Source organism: Gouania willdenowi, chromosome 17 (genome assembly GCF_900634775.1).
Source record: "Gouania willdenowi chromosome 17, fGouWil2.1, whole genome shotgun sequence".
Taxonomy (NCBI): Eukaryota; Metazoa; Chordata; class Actinopteri; order Blenniiformes; family Gobiesocidae; genus Gouania; species Gouania willdenowi.
Window position 1 is genome coordinate 13,351,818 of NC_041060.1, and position 16,114 is coordinate 13,367,931.

At 37.9% G+C, this 16,114-nt stretch overlaps 1 protein-coding gene across 2 annotated transcripts in view; it reads right to left on the reverse strand.

Annotated features, from left to right (window-relative positions):
- dab1b (DAB adaptor protein 1b) overlaps nucleotides 1–12,427 on the reverse strand; it is a 60,321-nt gene extending 47,894 nt beyond the window's left edge. For both annotated transcript variants that reach the window (XM_028473585.1, XM_028473584.1), the window contains exon 1: nucleotides 12,107–12,427. The gene's annotated coding sequence lies outside the window, so the exon portion shown is untranslated. The remainder of the gene's footprint in view (nucleotides 1–12,106) is intronic.
- Nucleotides 12,428–16,114: the final 3,687 nt, after the last annotated feature.

Genomic DNA, 16,114 nt, shown 5'->3' on the forward strand with positions numbered 1-16,114 from the left:
TGTTCAGTGACAACTCAGTTATGATTACGGTGACCAGCATTATTTCCAATTACAATTAAAACTAGAGCACTCGGAGAGCGCAGACCTCCGCCAAGTCCAGCACAAGTACCAGGCAGGACATACTGTCCACACAATGCACTTCCCTACCACTACTACTACAGGTGAAAGTAGAACATCATGCAAAAGTTCATTTATTTCAGTAATTCAACTTAAAAAGTGACGCTAATATATTAAGTAGAGTAGTAGAGTACATATGCATGACTATATTTTTCAGAGGGCTGATATTTTTGTATTTAAAATCCTTTTTTTTTATTGATTTCATAAAAAAATTTTAATTTGGGGTTTTCATAAGCTCTAAGCCATAATCATCAAAATTATGACAAATAAAAGCTTTAAATATCTCACTTTGCATGTAATGAGTGTATAATATATTAGTTTCACCTTTAAGTTTAATTTTCTGAAATGAATGAACTTTTGCACGATATTCTAATTTTCACCTGTATATTACCCATAAGCCACCGCGCTTAAAGGAGCAGGCCCAGGCACAGGTCCTATTGTCTCATTTTTGGTCAGCCAGAACATCACCTGTTCCTTGTCCCATTATCAGCATTTCCTTAAAATGTCATCCAAATCCTTTGATAACTTTTTAAGTTATCTTGCTAACAGACAGACAGACAGACAGACAGACAGACAGACGCAGAGTAAAACATAACCTTCCGCTTTGCGTTTGGCGGAGGTTGATTACAATTATTATATTCCCCCTGAAAGTCAATTACACTTATGTTCTCAATTACTAAAGTTCAATTACATTTTAACACAATTACTGATCCTTTAATGAATAAAATGTGACCTTCATCTTGTGTTAGCTTTCTGTTAGCATTTCTTATGACAGAAATGGGCAACTTCCATCACAGCGGGGGCCACAAAAATGTGATTCTCTGATCCGAGGGCCACATTATCAACATTCATCTCAGCATTTAGAAGAATGACCAATATGAGCATAAATACAAGCTTAAAAGATTTTAAATTCATTTTGTAGATTTTCTTATTAATATGGCAAATTTTTGTTATCTTTTTGTGCGTTTTTGTTATATTTCTTCTGTTCTTTTTGTCATTTTGTGCATTTTTCTGTCATTTTGTGTAATTTCACTTGTCTTTGAAGTCACTTTGCATGTGTCGTTGTTTTTGTAGTCATTTTGTCTGTTTAAGTGGTTGTTTAGTGTGTATTTGTTGTCATTTTGTGTGTTTTATGAATATTATTTGTATTGCTCAATGAATATTTTTTGTATTGTTTGTTTTTTATAATCTTTTTGTGTTTTTGTTGTTACTTTTTGTACTTTTCTTGTCATTATCTGTCTTATCATTTTCTGTGTTTCTGGACCTTTGTTCTTCATATAACTTCCAACTTCGTGAATTACAATTTGTTTTGGGGGCCACACAAAATTAGGTCAGTTGCCTAAGATGTCTGTCTTATGATAATGGGTCAGTTTGACCCATGTCTTAAATCAGCTGTAAAATACACCAAATATATTATTTATCATCTAATTTGTTTTACATCTCCTTACCTTGCTGGGCTTCCTAATCAATGAAAATATTGGCATTAATATTTTTGATTGTCTGAGCCTTTTTTCTGCCAGTATACCCCTATATTTCATTTTTTTTTTATGATAAAATGATCCTGAAGAGAAGTGACAGGTAGTCGGAAAAATTGATCACACACATAATTTAATAATTATTAACTACGTACAGTATGTGTAAGCCATAGAACTGTAACTTAGTTCACCAGGTTTGTGTTTAATTACATTGTAATCGACAGTTTTTATAGAATTTCCACGCCAATTACCATTAAAAAAATGAATTATCTGAACTCAGTTACAATGAAGTTGTGATTATAACAGCAACAGATTTTTTAAATTACATTTACAATATAATTACATCATAATTGTAATTAATTATCATTTACGCAATTACATTTGTAATTGACCCCAACCCTAATGACTAGAAATGGTCCACCAAATCCTTTTTCTCTTTATGTTTCAGAGCTGATGGAACTTACTCGTTTTTTTAAATGACACAAAGTATTGTCCACCCTGGAGATATTGTCAGTCAATCACAATGTTAACACACAGAGACTGACAAGCAACAGACAGGCTCACATTACTCCTAAAGCCAGTTTAGGTATAGGTACTTAGTTACTTTACAACAAATGGAACAATTAAACTATGGATTGGGTTGAAGTTGCTGAACAAAGCACTACGTTTGAACGATCACGAACAAGTCCATCGCATTAGTGCATGAATACGTTATCCCATGGAAGCACAGGGAGAACATGCAAACTCCCAACAAAAGGTTCCTTCAGGTGCATCCCAAGGTTTTCTTATGAGGCAGAAGATTCAACCAGTATATCACCCCTGCTGCAACGCTTATTAACCTTAAACATGTTTTATTGATGGGCTGAGTTAGAGAATGAGTTACCATACAGATGCTGAGAGCTGAACCGCAGACTGCTCGCTTAAAGTCAGCAAACTTTCTCTGCATAACACCCTTTATTTACAGACTTTTCTTTTCAAGGGTCAGGAAATTAAGCTGTTTCCAAAAATACACGTATACATTATAGCCAGGTTTGTATTGGCTTTTAAAAAAGATTAAAAAGAAATAAAAAGAAACCAACGTTTGGCAATTACGATGTAATTTCAATTTATCTAAATAACAGTAACCGAAAGAGTTTGTTCCTCATAAATGCATAAATGCTTTTCTACGTGCCAAATGTTTGGCACGTAGAAAAGCATTTACGCATGAAGAGGAACAAACTCTTTTTAGGTCGGTTGTTTCATGGAATCCCTTCCTGTTGCTTCAACATTCTGTTGAGATTGTGACGTGCTGTGAGCAGCTTTGCAATAATGTTATAAGATTTAAGATCACATAGTTAGAGGTGTAGCTGAGATCTAATATATTAACAGTTATTTCTTTATTTGTCAATAAAGAAACCTGAATAAAAGTATTTAAACAAGAGTTATGACAGAGTGCAAACTTCCGCCAAGAACCAAATATCCTCTTTGCCAGATATTGGCAAAGAGGATATTTGATATAATACTCGGACATGATATAATACTCGGACTCGGCAAAAGTGCTTTATCTGTACCGGATACTCGTTTCAGCGAGTTCAACTCTAATAAATGTTTTTAGGAACACTTTACTTCAAATTTTATAAATAAAGCTGACATTATCTGTCATTAGCATGAATAAGGTGTGATGAAGGCTGTCATTAAGTGTTGCTTCTTACCCTAACACAAACCCTTTGCTACCCAAACCCCTAACCCCACTGGATTCCTCCACCTAACCAAAAAAAATACCAACATAGCTCCAAAGGTGTCATAATTTTAGCGAACAACACTTAATGACAGCCTTCATGACATCTTATTCCTGCTAATGACATCGTAATGTCAGCCTTATGTAGAAAACCTCAAGTAAAGTGCTACCGAAATTTCTATCCCTATTAATAACAATACAGTAGGTTCAAATGTATTGGCTTTGGGCACCCCCATTTTGTATAAAGGGGCAATAAAATGTGCAATCTAAGGCTGAACCAGATAACACTGGTGAGGTAGTTGAGGAGGCAACCCGACATAACTGAGTCAAATTTCACAAAGATCAGTGAATTACAAATTTGAGATATTGATTTTTTTGAATTTTGCCAATTTTGATCCAGAATCCATGTATTGATCCCAATCCTACAGATTGGATTTGAACCGGTGACCCTCGATTACAAGCCTGCTTCCTTAACTGCTTCCCAGCACCACCCCCAAAACCTCCACTCCAATCTTTAATGGTATCTTCCATGGCGTTAGCCGTTAGGTCTATCTTTGGTTACAGTTTTGTTTAGTAGTTTTGACGTAATCCTTCAAATAGACAAACAAACACATACATGAACGCTGTTGAAAATATTACCTGCTTTAGGACATCAAATGTCACACGATTATATTGCAGTTCTTTAGAAGTGACCTTTTAAAGGTTTGGAACCATACATGGTTTAATGCATGGTTTATACGTTTCAATCAACAAACATTATGAGCCCACATGTGCACATGCCACAAAGAATCACATCTCTTGGTGTGAGCTTGCTTCCCTTGTTGCCTTTGGGGTTGCTTTCTACTGCTCATTAATTTCTGCATGTGGAAGAGTTTGATTAGGCAGCGGGGGCACCGAGGGCGATGTGCGGGTGGGGGGTGACGGGACTTCTATACCTTGGCACAGATAAGATGGCAAACTAGATTTGAGAGTGGATAGATCTTGTCTCCAACACAAGCCGCCTCTTGGCAAGAGAAGAGAAGTCGATACCGAGGGGGGCCTTTCTTACCTCCTAAGCTTTACAGTATATAGAGCGACACAGTTTTGTACTTCATGAGAGGGTGGAGTATTTCATAATGTGCCAACTGGCACAACATGAGATGAGCTGAAGGTCATAGCGACTCTGAAACAGAAAGTAATGTCTAATTCTAATGATTAAGACTCGTTAGTGTCTGTTGTGTAGTTGGTACAGTCCATAGCTAAAGTAACACTGTACAACAGAGATGAGCAACTATCACAGCTAGGGCCACAAAAATGCTATTGTATCTGATCCGAGGGGTCACATTATCACCATTTATGTCAGCATTATAATAATAATTGATCTGAGCATTAATATCAATTATTAAAAACACACAAAATTAGTAATTTTGTGTGTTTTTGTTATTTTTTGTGTTTTAGGTGTAATTTTGTGTATTTTTCTCAATTTTTGCTGTCGATTTGTGCGTTTTTGGGGTCCCTTTCTATATTTTTGTTGACGTTTTCTGTATTCTCCTGTCATTCTGTTCATAATTTTGCTGACAGTTTGCGTGTCTTTGGAGCCATTTTGTAATGTGTTTTCTGTGTTTTCGTAATCAATTTGTTTGATTAAGTGGTTGTTGTGTATGTCTTTGTTGTCATTTTGTGTATTTTTGGAATTTGCTGTGTGTTTTCGTGTACTTTGTGCAGATTGCTGTCGATTTGTGTGCTTTGGGAGTTATTTTATGTATTATGTTGTTTTTTATATTTCTTCCAACTTCTTTGAAATTAAATTTTTGGGGATTTGTTTTGGGGGCTTCACAAAATTTGACCACCAGCTGTCCATGTCTGCTGTACAGTGTCAAAGACAGTATAAAGTACAGTTGTAGCGAGTGGATACAGATTTCCATTAGACTTTGAGGCATATGGCAGGGCACCCCATGCCATGCCTTCCAGCTAATAGAGTGCTAATGAATCATTGGTTTGGCGTGCTACATGTCCCTGGTGATGACTGGTGTCATTGATGCATTGAAGAAGCCCAATCCTCTGGAAGTGAAACGAGATGTGATGGAAGCTCTGCGTGAATGTGGGAGGCAGGGCTGGCACTGCTGACTATGGCTTCACGCTGTACACTTCTCTCACTCACCAGATGTTTCAAACCAAGGCTTAAGGATTACTAACAGACCAGTTCAACACAACTGAAGTAATTGTGTGATGGGCTGGCCATTCACTGCTCCATTTGACTCAAGCAGGATTCTCTGGGTCCCTCATTGTTCACTTGACAGGGTCAGTCTGATAGAGACGTGGCTGTGGGAAAGTCAGTGTAGATTACACATGTATGATCCACTATTGACATACTTCTATAACTTGAAACCAATGCGACCTCCTACCGAAAAAAATCAAAGATCTAGATTAGCTTGAATACGCTGATACGAGATAAAAAGGGCGGCAGTGGCTCAGTCTGTTGGGACATAGGTTGGGACTCGAAAGGGTTGCCTATTCAAGTCCCGGTAGACCAAAAAAAAATGGCAGTTGTTCTGGTAGCTACAGGGCCAGAGCACTGCTGATGTGCCCTTGAGCAAGGCACCAAACCATCACACTGCACTCTTCATTGTAAAGTGACTTTGAGCCCGAAAAGCGTGATGTAAAATTGATGTAGAACAACAATAATAATAATAATAATAATAATAATACACATTTGTGTCTTATATACTGTAGTTACAGGAATGAACCAAATGCACATATTGCATTAAAAAAAGAAGAGCAACCAGGTTGCAAGTTACAAGCGTTGTGCATGATACTACTGCGGTTTGTATGTAAATGTGTGACATTTGATGTCCACATTTTTCTAAAAATGGTCATTTCTCATGAAATCAGCTTTTACTAAGTTTTCTTTTTATTGTGTTTCCTTTTTTGATCTTAATAATCATTTTTCTATATTAAAGTGACATTAGAGAAACTTTAATTGTTGCTGCATTTAAAGGGAAAACAAATAGTCTTTATTTATAGTTGTATATTTGTACATTTGTATAATATTTGCATGTGTATTTACACTCATATATAATCCTTATTGTTAGTATTCAATGCTTATTTAATATGTCAGCCTTACTCTTATTCTTTGTTTGTATATAATCATTCTCTGTTATTTTTCATTCATGTATGTGTCTTTTGTTAGTGTTTCTTTTCACCTTGTTTATAATTTCTAATCAGAGCCATTGTAACTAAAGTAAATTCCCCTAAGGATATTTTTTTTTCTCTGATTCAGATTGTTTTAGTTCAGCTCATCATGGCGACTTGAAGCACTAAGATTTGGTAAAACACATAAAAGCATTATTGAAAGTGTGTCTGGGCATAGTTTGCATGTTCTCCCTGAGCATATATTGGTTTAATCCTGGTACTTTGAATTATTAAGTAAAGTTATGTCATATTGGAGAATTCCTGTAAGAAAGTGTCTTAGCCGTGTTTCCATTACACTTTTTTGCAAAATAAAAGCAATATTTCAAAAAGTTGGAAGAAGTGTAATTGCACTTTGAATGTGTTTCCACTGAAGGTCATTTTGGGAACTCCCGTGAAATCTCATTCTGTGAGACTTCGCTGTAGGAAGATGGACGCTCGAACAATTCGTATAACATTCCGCATTCCTTTGTTGATTGCTGCCTTTTGTAGCAAAAATATTTTTTTAGTATAACGCTCCTCTTGTCCACATGTACCACGCAACGTTTTCTCGGAGTGGTCATGTGACCAGGTAAGTAGCCTTGTGTGACTGTTTCCATAGCGCTTTTGCAATACATTTCAACTCAACTCAGGTGTTTCCATTACTTCCATTATTGTGCTATTTAGATTTTGCACATTTCCAAGGGTAATGGAAACACAGCTGTTGGTGTGAGCGTATACAGCTTGAAGGTGAGTTTCACAAAACATCATTTCTGGATTATTTTGACTATAAGAAGCAATCCAATTAGACTACTTTAAGTATGTCACATCCTGTGATGTGTAATTGTGTAAAAAGTGTTTCCATGGCGCTTTTGTGATATATTTCAATATCGAAACATCTGAAAAGCATTATTGTAACTTAGCGTAAAAACTTTCTAGCAATATTCAAGTGGATTTTTTTGGGGGGGGGTTTGTTAATTAAGGCATTTTCATTACCAGTTTTTATTGCACTATTTAGATTATGCACATTTCCAAAAGTAATGGAAACACAGTTTTTGTGTGAAGCATACAACAATATCTAATTCAAGCATGAACCTGTGTGACGCTCTCGATGAATCTACTTTAACAGCCTACCTGTTAAGGACAGTGTCATTTTTTTTTTACTTCCCAAGCTTTTTATTTGGATTTCCTTTTTTGACACATTGTGTTGCTAAAGCCCACTCTTCTCCCAACTTTAAAAGCACCTGTCATGTTGATTACACACCGGCTTGTGCGTGTGCATCACTCAGCTCTCGACAATGCCTCGCTATCTGAGCAATCTTCCCCTTTTGTTCAACCGAAGCAATCCAGATCGCCTGTGACTGGTGTCTGCCAGAGGCCACATTTTCATTTTCATTAATGAATAGACTAAATGTAATAAGGCCACCAGCAAAATAAGAACTCAGACTCAATCTTTCAAGCTCATTAAGACCGGGTGTGTAATAAAAGATTTAGGGCACTCCAGAAACTGTGTGGAATACTACATTGATATCAGTATAGACTTTGTCTGTGAAATGCATCATCTTTGAGCACTTTTTTTTAATCTTAAGGAAGTTCAATTTGAGGTTACAGCACTTGGATATGAGGAGAAAGCAAATGTGAGACTACAGGATTGTAAAGGTGAGAAACATTTGAATTTCTGCAACCCCTCCTTTCCGTGATACTGGGTACAAAGTAAAAGATTTATCCAAACAAACCCTTTTCTCTACTTTGAAATAATTGCAATAGTGGAAACTGCATTATGGTCTTAATCGGATAATATGTCGCTTCCATAACTACATGCTAGGCTTACCGTCAGGAGCTAAATTAAGTGTCTTGATTCCACTGGGAAAGCCAACAAAGAACTCTTTACTGGGGGATGTTAAAGCTCTCTGGTGATTTGTTTGGTTCCATCTCAAGCTCTGCGCAGAACTACCTTGGGATGACAAGTGGAAATTGTTTTGCATTTTTGCTTGTGTGTGTGTGTGTGTGTGTGTGTGTGTGTGTGTGTGTGTGTGTGTGTGTGTGTGTGTGTGTGTGTGTGTGTGTGTGTGTGTGTGTGTGTGTGTGTGCACGCTGATGAGCCACAGCATAGGATCTGTTGCAGAACATCCTCTGTAAGGAGATTATACAAAAGGCAGTTTGGCCGATCGGCAGAAGTTGCCAATGAACTTTGGCACTAATGTCAAAATGCTAACACTGACCTTTTCTTACATCCCACTGAGCCACAACGCAAACACAATGTGTGGTCATTTGGAACATTGAACAGGAGGTTAACAGCATTGTTTCAACACAAGTGCTGATGCACCAATAACCATTTCCTACACATCAGGGGTGTCAAACTTATCTGACCTCAGGGGCCAAATAGTGAAATCTGACCTTTAGCTGTAGCCTAAAATAATAATCTATTACTTAACAGAACTTCCTCTAACACACAAAATTAACAAAATAACGAATTTAATATATATTTGACCTCTGTTATTTTTCACATGCACATTACAACTGACGCATCACAGAGGATTTTTGCTACATTTATTTAACTAGGCCAGAGAGAACAACAGAATTTTGCTCACAACAAAAACATTGTGTTGTGTCCAAACTCTCACTTAAACTGTTTCATATTTATTGTTAAATATGAAACATGTGTTGCAAAACAACCTTTTTTTTGTATCTGCTATACCGGTTCTCAAAGTTTTTCTGTTGCGTGGCACCTCTTGTTGAAGAAATAAACATTTTCTGAGCCCCCTTTCATGACATCATGTGGTGCCCCATATTTAGGAATCACTGTGCTACTCTTACATGCATGCATCCCCTATAGTTGAATGAAGACATTGCAGGTAATTGTATTATTCTCTAATCTCTGGCCAATTCAATTTAGCGGGCCTGAAAGGACTCCCTGGTGGCCGGTTGAGGCCCGCGAGCTGCATGTTTGACACCACTGTGCTACATCTGAGGCACACACTCAGAAGGGCTCTCAAGCAGAAAACACAAGCCATCGTGACTGATATGGTCCTGAAAATGAACTACATTTGAACTGGTAATCTTTGGCTCATATTCACTAAATGCTGCATTTAATTGGGGTCAAGACTTCTGAGAGGAGACAAACAGAGAAAATAGAATAGTAATCTATTTTAAAGATGATTGATGAAATTATACTTGGCAAAGGAATATGGGATAGATTTGCCCTAGAAACCCCTCTACTCAAGGGGTTAGGGCAGGGGTTCCCAGCCTTTTTTGGATCGTGACCTCATTTTGATATCACACAAATTCCTGGAGACCACACATTACTTTTTTTTTTTTCTAGAATTAGGTTTTGAAACATGTTTGTTATACTGTGTTACAAAAAATAGAGTAGCTATAGGATGAGTGCACAAAGTGACAAGATGCACCAGCTTTTATATGAGCTATATTTATATTTACATGTTTCAGGAAATGAAATAGAAAAGGTGTTTAAGATTGTGTGTTGTGGGGCTCCCTGGCCCCCACTCTTTCTGCTGGCCTGGCTGAATCTCGGGCCCGGGGCAGTGCTTGGATTCGCTGAAGCAGTTCTTGCACAAACATTGGTCGTGGATGCCCTGGCATGGTTTTGGGCTGTGGGATAAACTCCAGTTTTAGTTACAACACCTCACTCCTTCACTCTGTTCACAGCCACCACCATGATACCTAAGCTCCACACTTATCACCAGACTGGCTGAACTGATTACACAATATGCACAACTATAACATCACATCTCACGATAAAGCAGTTAACTCTTCCCTACCCTTTCCATTTCCTACCCTGACTCCCTCTTCCCTGTTCACTTCCCCCCACCTAGATCTAACACTGACCATTTTCCTACCCTGAATCCCTCTTCCCTGTTCCCTTTCCCCTCAACTAGGTGTAACACTGCCCTCTCTTTTTATATCCTGTAATAAAGTGTTTCTTACCCTTCCTAGGGAGGCCTGGTAATGGTCACAATTATGCAATAAAATTAATTGATTTGCCGTCAAAATTGGTCCAAAGTTAGCCCCAATATAGTCATTGAAATTTAGTTCTTTGGATTGTCCAACTTGGACCAGATTTAGCATTGGTCCAAGTGAGGCTGAAAAAAATAGTCATTTAAAATATGACTTCTCGTTTGGGGTAAAGATTGGAGATGAAAATTATAACCTTTTTAATCTAATCCAATTTGGACCAAATTAGCCAAAAAAAATAATAATAATAGAAAATGTATTATAACAATTTCAAACATAACAGTCCATAAACATAAACCAAAAACACAAATCTGATCCTTTAAGTTGACTACAAAGGTTCCCACAATTACATTTTGGGAAGGTAAAATGTAACACTTTTAATCAATCAATCAATCAATCAATCAATCAATCAATCAAATAATTAATGAATTAACACAATTATAAGAAAATAATTCTAAGTACATAGTACTACGACCAGAAAACCACAGCTTTTCACATTTCTACCAAATTTTGATTTAGACTCATCATATTTTGTTAGGTGCAAAGAAATCTTTTTTTAGGAGTCATTTTAATCAATTACTAGACATTTCAGGTGACCTGGTCACGACCCCAAGGTTGAAGGAAAAAAAAAAAACTGCGTTAGGGTTAAACTGGCCCATTATTTTTGCTTTAAGATCGACATTGTACCATCAATATTTTAGGCATATGGTACATTTCCAATTTAAATCTTTCTTCACAGGATAAAGTGTACAACATTTACCAAAAAATAAAAAAAATGAAAAAAATACGCAGTGGAGACGGACACAAGAAGAACCCCAACGATCCATTGATGAGTGGTTCCTTCACCCTGCGCTGACCTGTGGAATCCACCACTGACCATTGTGACCATTGGACTCATCCAGCAGGCCCCTGACCGCCTGTTTGCGGAGGTTCTGCGGTGCTGGTCACTCCTCTTGCGCCGTGCGCTCCCATTCACTCATCCATCCATCCATCCATCCACAGGTCCTCCTCACTCCTCTTCCTCATCCATCCAACGTTTCCTCATGCGCTCCCGCATCGAAATCAATGCATTTATGAACAAAATGCGCCACCATTCACTAATTCACCAAGCATCAAAGCAGACGCAGTCATTTGTAGATGACTTACTGCTGTTGCAGCAGAACATTTCATTTGAATATTTGAGGAGGGAGGGTGGATGGATGGATGGGGGCGCATGCAGACGGGTACGTGGAAAAAGCTTTGAGCCTTTCCTTATATATATATATATATATATACACATTTAAATCCTAAAATGACATCTTGGGCATGATTGACTGCTGGGATTTTAGAAAACATTAAAGCACATTTCATCCACCTTGTGAAGGGAAAGCAGGTCGTTTGACAGGCAACCGGCGTTTGCGCTTCAGGAGGAGCTCAGTCATCTTATTCTAAATGTACCAAAGCACCATGGATGGTCAGGGCCACATAATCTCACATGGAGGTTCACTTTTCCAAAGGATTATTTGGCTGTCTTTCACTCTCAGTCATTAACACTCAACTGCTCCTTTTTTTTTTTTTTTTTTTCCTCTTTAAATTCAGTGTCCGACGCATCCCATAAATCCTGACGCGCTGCGTTTTCCTCCTCAAACAGTTTAAAAGACGCCCTTCCATCAGAGAAGAATCAGATATTATTACTCACCTGTTCTCTGCGGATCTGCTCTTTCATCAGTGTCCCATTTATGCGTTTTAATCCACATCTGTATCCCCTTCAATTGAGCGCACTATTTCCCCCAATGAGAGCGAGCGCGAGAGAGAGAGAGAGAGAGAGAGAGAGAGAGAGAGAGAGAGAGAGAGAGAGAAGGGGGGGGGGGGGGGGGGGGGGGGGGGGGGTGGAGAGAGAGTGAGCGAGAATGTTTAAGAAAATCTAGGTGTTAAATCCATTAGACTGGAATCTAAAGGTGAGGTGACTTCTTTTTTTTAATGGATTGTACTAAAATCTACAAATCTTCTTTCAAATCTTCCTCCGTCCAGGTCAGAAGTTGCCTGGTTACCTCCATTTCTCATTCAAAAGGAGGCTGAAGCCCCTGCATGCATTGGCCAATCACAGCAGCAGCCCCAGAGATTAACTATTTCTTGGCTTCACTATTCTAGTTCCAGGCTGAAATGAGGAGAGTAGGCGGGGAAAGTGGGCCCCCGGTGACGGGGAAAGAAACATTAAAATGCACAGAGAATAATGTAGAGAGAGAGGGGGGGGGATCCATGAAGGGAGGCTGTGCAGAGGGGGAGGGGACCAAAAGGATTAAACATTTTCGAAAAATAAAGGATTCTGAGGAGGAGGAGGAACCATTTGGCACTTCTGACAACAATAAAGATGTAAGAAGTGAAAAATATTCCAGTGTTAGACTGTTATAGTTTAAGTACCCCCCCCCCCCCCCCCCCCCCCAGAGGTGAAAGTAACGGATTACAACTACTCACGTTACTGTAGTTGAGTTGCTTTTATGGGCACTTGTACTTTTGAGTATATTTCTAAATCAGTCATTTTACTTTTACTTTTCAAAATAAGTAATTTGTTACATTTCTGCGGCAAACCGTTAATGAGTAAATTATTATTTTAAATGATTTGTGAAACAACAACAAAAATGACATGACCATTCCACAATCAAATGCATCACATCAACGTCACACGATAAAAATAATCACCTCAATCATCTCCTCATGACGCAGCCCACCTATGTTAACATCGCCTACATCCTCAGTTGATCAGATCATGTGATTTTACCACCTTTAAGATAATGGCCTATGTCAAGTGTGTTACACTTTTGGTGAAGTTAGGCCATTATTTTAACAGGGTGACATCGTGTTTCCATTACTCTTGGAAAAGTGCAAAATCTAAATAGTGCAATGAAAACTGGTAATGGAAACACCTGAATTCCGAAAAAAAAACAAACATTGAAATATTGCAAAAAAAATTTTGCGCTTTCATGAGGAGGAATTTCTGACATTTTGATATTTAAATGTGTCACCAAAACTCTATGGAAACACTTTTCCCACAAACATACATCACAGGACATGACGTACTTGGTCACATAACCAGGTACGTCATGTCACCACTTCTCTCCAAGAAACCATGGCGCGGTACGTGTAGACAAAAAGAGGAGACCGAGACATTTCTTAGCATTATACTTAAAATTATTGGTGCCACATAAGACGTGAAACAACAAAGAAATACAGAGTTCCATTAGGAGGTTTGGAGCGTCCATCTTTCTGCAGCGAAGTCTCATGGGATGAGATTTCACCGGAGATGCCAGAGTCCTGCCCAAAACAACCTTCAATGGAAAGTCGTTCAAAGCGCAAATATACTTTTTCAACATTTAGAAATATCGCTTTTATTTAGTGGAAATCTGTAATGGACACCCTGCAGCTATAGCTGACCAATTAGATTAAACACAATGAACCGCGCCAAAACAGCATTGAATGCCGGTTATTTTCTCAGTTTTAGAGTTCATAAATGTAGCTATACTTAGAGCATGAGAATCTTTTTTGTTTTTTTTATTTAATTTATTGGTGTTACATTATTTAATAAAGAAGTGTACATTTTGACAAACCTTTTATTTTATGCAGATGCCTTTGTGAAAAATAAATTAAGTTCAAATTGTGCAAGATTTGGTCCCTCTTATATATGAGATGTTTACTGTATGCAAGGGAACCGTGGAAAGATTTGTTACCAAAAAATAAACGCGGGTGGTGAAAGTAACTAGTAGCTTTTACTTTGAGTACAATTTAATAAAGCTCCTTTTTACTTGTACTTGAGTATTTTATGTATGACTTACTTGTACTTGTGTAAAATTTCAAGTAACAGTATACTTGTACTTGAGTAGGATATAATAGTACTCTTTACACTCTTTGGACAGTTTGTCCTTAAAAGAGCAAAGATCTGACTCATTTCTGAAATGCTCAAAATGCAATCCATCAGAGTAATTGATCATTGCCTCTTTAACCAATCATCCATCAAGCCTTGGCTCTCCCTTCCCCCTCCCCTCACTCACCCCTGTCCCACTCCAGCAGTCCCATCATAGGCTGTATTGATTTCAATTTTCTCCCTCAAACAGGGTAAAAGGTGTATAGGGGAGTGTGCCAGCTTTAATCACTGCTACTGACCACCTTCATGGTCTGTCTGCACTTCATGGGGAGCTACATCCAGGTCACGCCCGCCTCACTCAAAAGGGGCTCAGCCCTTGGGAGCGAGACACCACTTTGGGTTTTTAGACACCAACAGTGGGGCGCCATGCAGGTCACAGTCAGGGGTCCTTATGGACGAACAAACAGCCTTTCAAAGGTTACATGAGACCTGCTTTTTTTTCTTTTTGGTTTTTTTCACTGATGTTTCTAAAAAGCAAAATACACATGATTAACCCTCAAGTTGTGTTCATTTCTTGTAAAACCTTGTGTTCCCGATCGAAAATCACCAGTCCATTAAAACTCCTCATTTAAACTGATATAAAACATTCATTTTATTACTTTTAGTGTTAGATTGAACCTTTATTTATTTATTTATTTATTTCCGACATGGTTACATTCACTTTTTTTAAATTTTTTTTTTGTACATGCCGAAAAAGGAGACGAGAGAAGCAGTTTGCTTATCTAGGTCCCGTCCCCTGTTATTTAGAACTCTACACCTCATTAATGTGACCATATACAGCTTGAAATCGAGTTTGACAAATCATCATTTCTGGATTATTTTTTATTATTTTATTTATTTATTCATTTTCAAAACTTTTTTCTACACGTTTTTGGCACTCAACTAACAAAGATTTCCACATTTGGTGAATTAATTACCTGCATTAAAAAAAATTAAAAGTAAATAATAACAGTAGCAATGATAGTAATAGTGGAAATAATAGCAACAATAGTGTTTAACAAATAGTCAAGCAGAGCAATAGAAAAAAGAAAAAAAGGGTCAAAATTAGAATGTACGCATATATATATATATATATATATATATGTATACAAATATAGATTTCTGGATTATTTTGACTATAAGAAGCATACTATCTATTGTAGACTACTTTGGGTCAAAAGTACCAAATGCATTTGTTTTAAAACCATTAGTAACATTTTACTTGAAGTTTTATACATAATGCTGACATTACACTGTCATGAGCATGAATAAGGTGTCAAGAAAGCCGTCATTAAACTCTCATTAAGTGTTGTTTGCTATATTATGACACCTTTGCAGCTATGTTGGCATTTTTGGGGTTAAGTGGAGGGATCTAGTGGGGTTGGGTAGGGTTAGGAGTTAGGGTAAGGAAGGGTTAGGGTAACGAACGACACTTAATGACAACCTTCAAGACACCTTATTCACGCTAATGATATGACAGGCGTCATAGGCTCGTTCGAGATGAGCCGGCCGGACGCAGTAGTTTTTACAGCTGATTGCAAGACGCACGGTGCATGCTGGTTAGATTTCTGTCCTTCTCTACGAAGTAAGCAAACGTGTCTTTAGCCATTGTGCTGTAGACAGAGTTGTCCGACTTGGCAGATTTGTAGCCCCGCCCCCTTTGCGCCCGTCTACTCTCGCAGATCATCCAGGCGTGCCGCAGCCACATCTCGAACGAGCGTAATGACAGTCTAGTGTCAGCCTTTATGTATAAGACTTCAAGTAAATTGTTATCAAACCATTTACATTTTTTACACAATCACAAAAAGT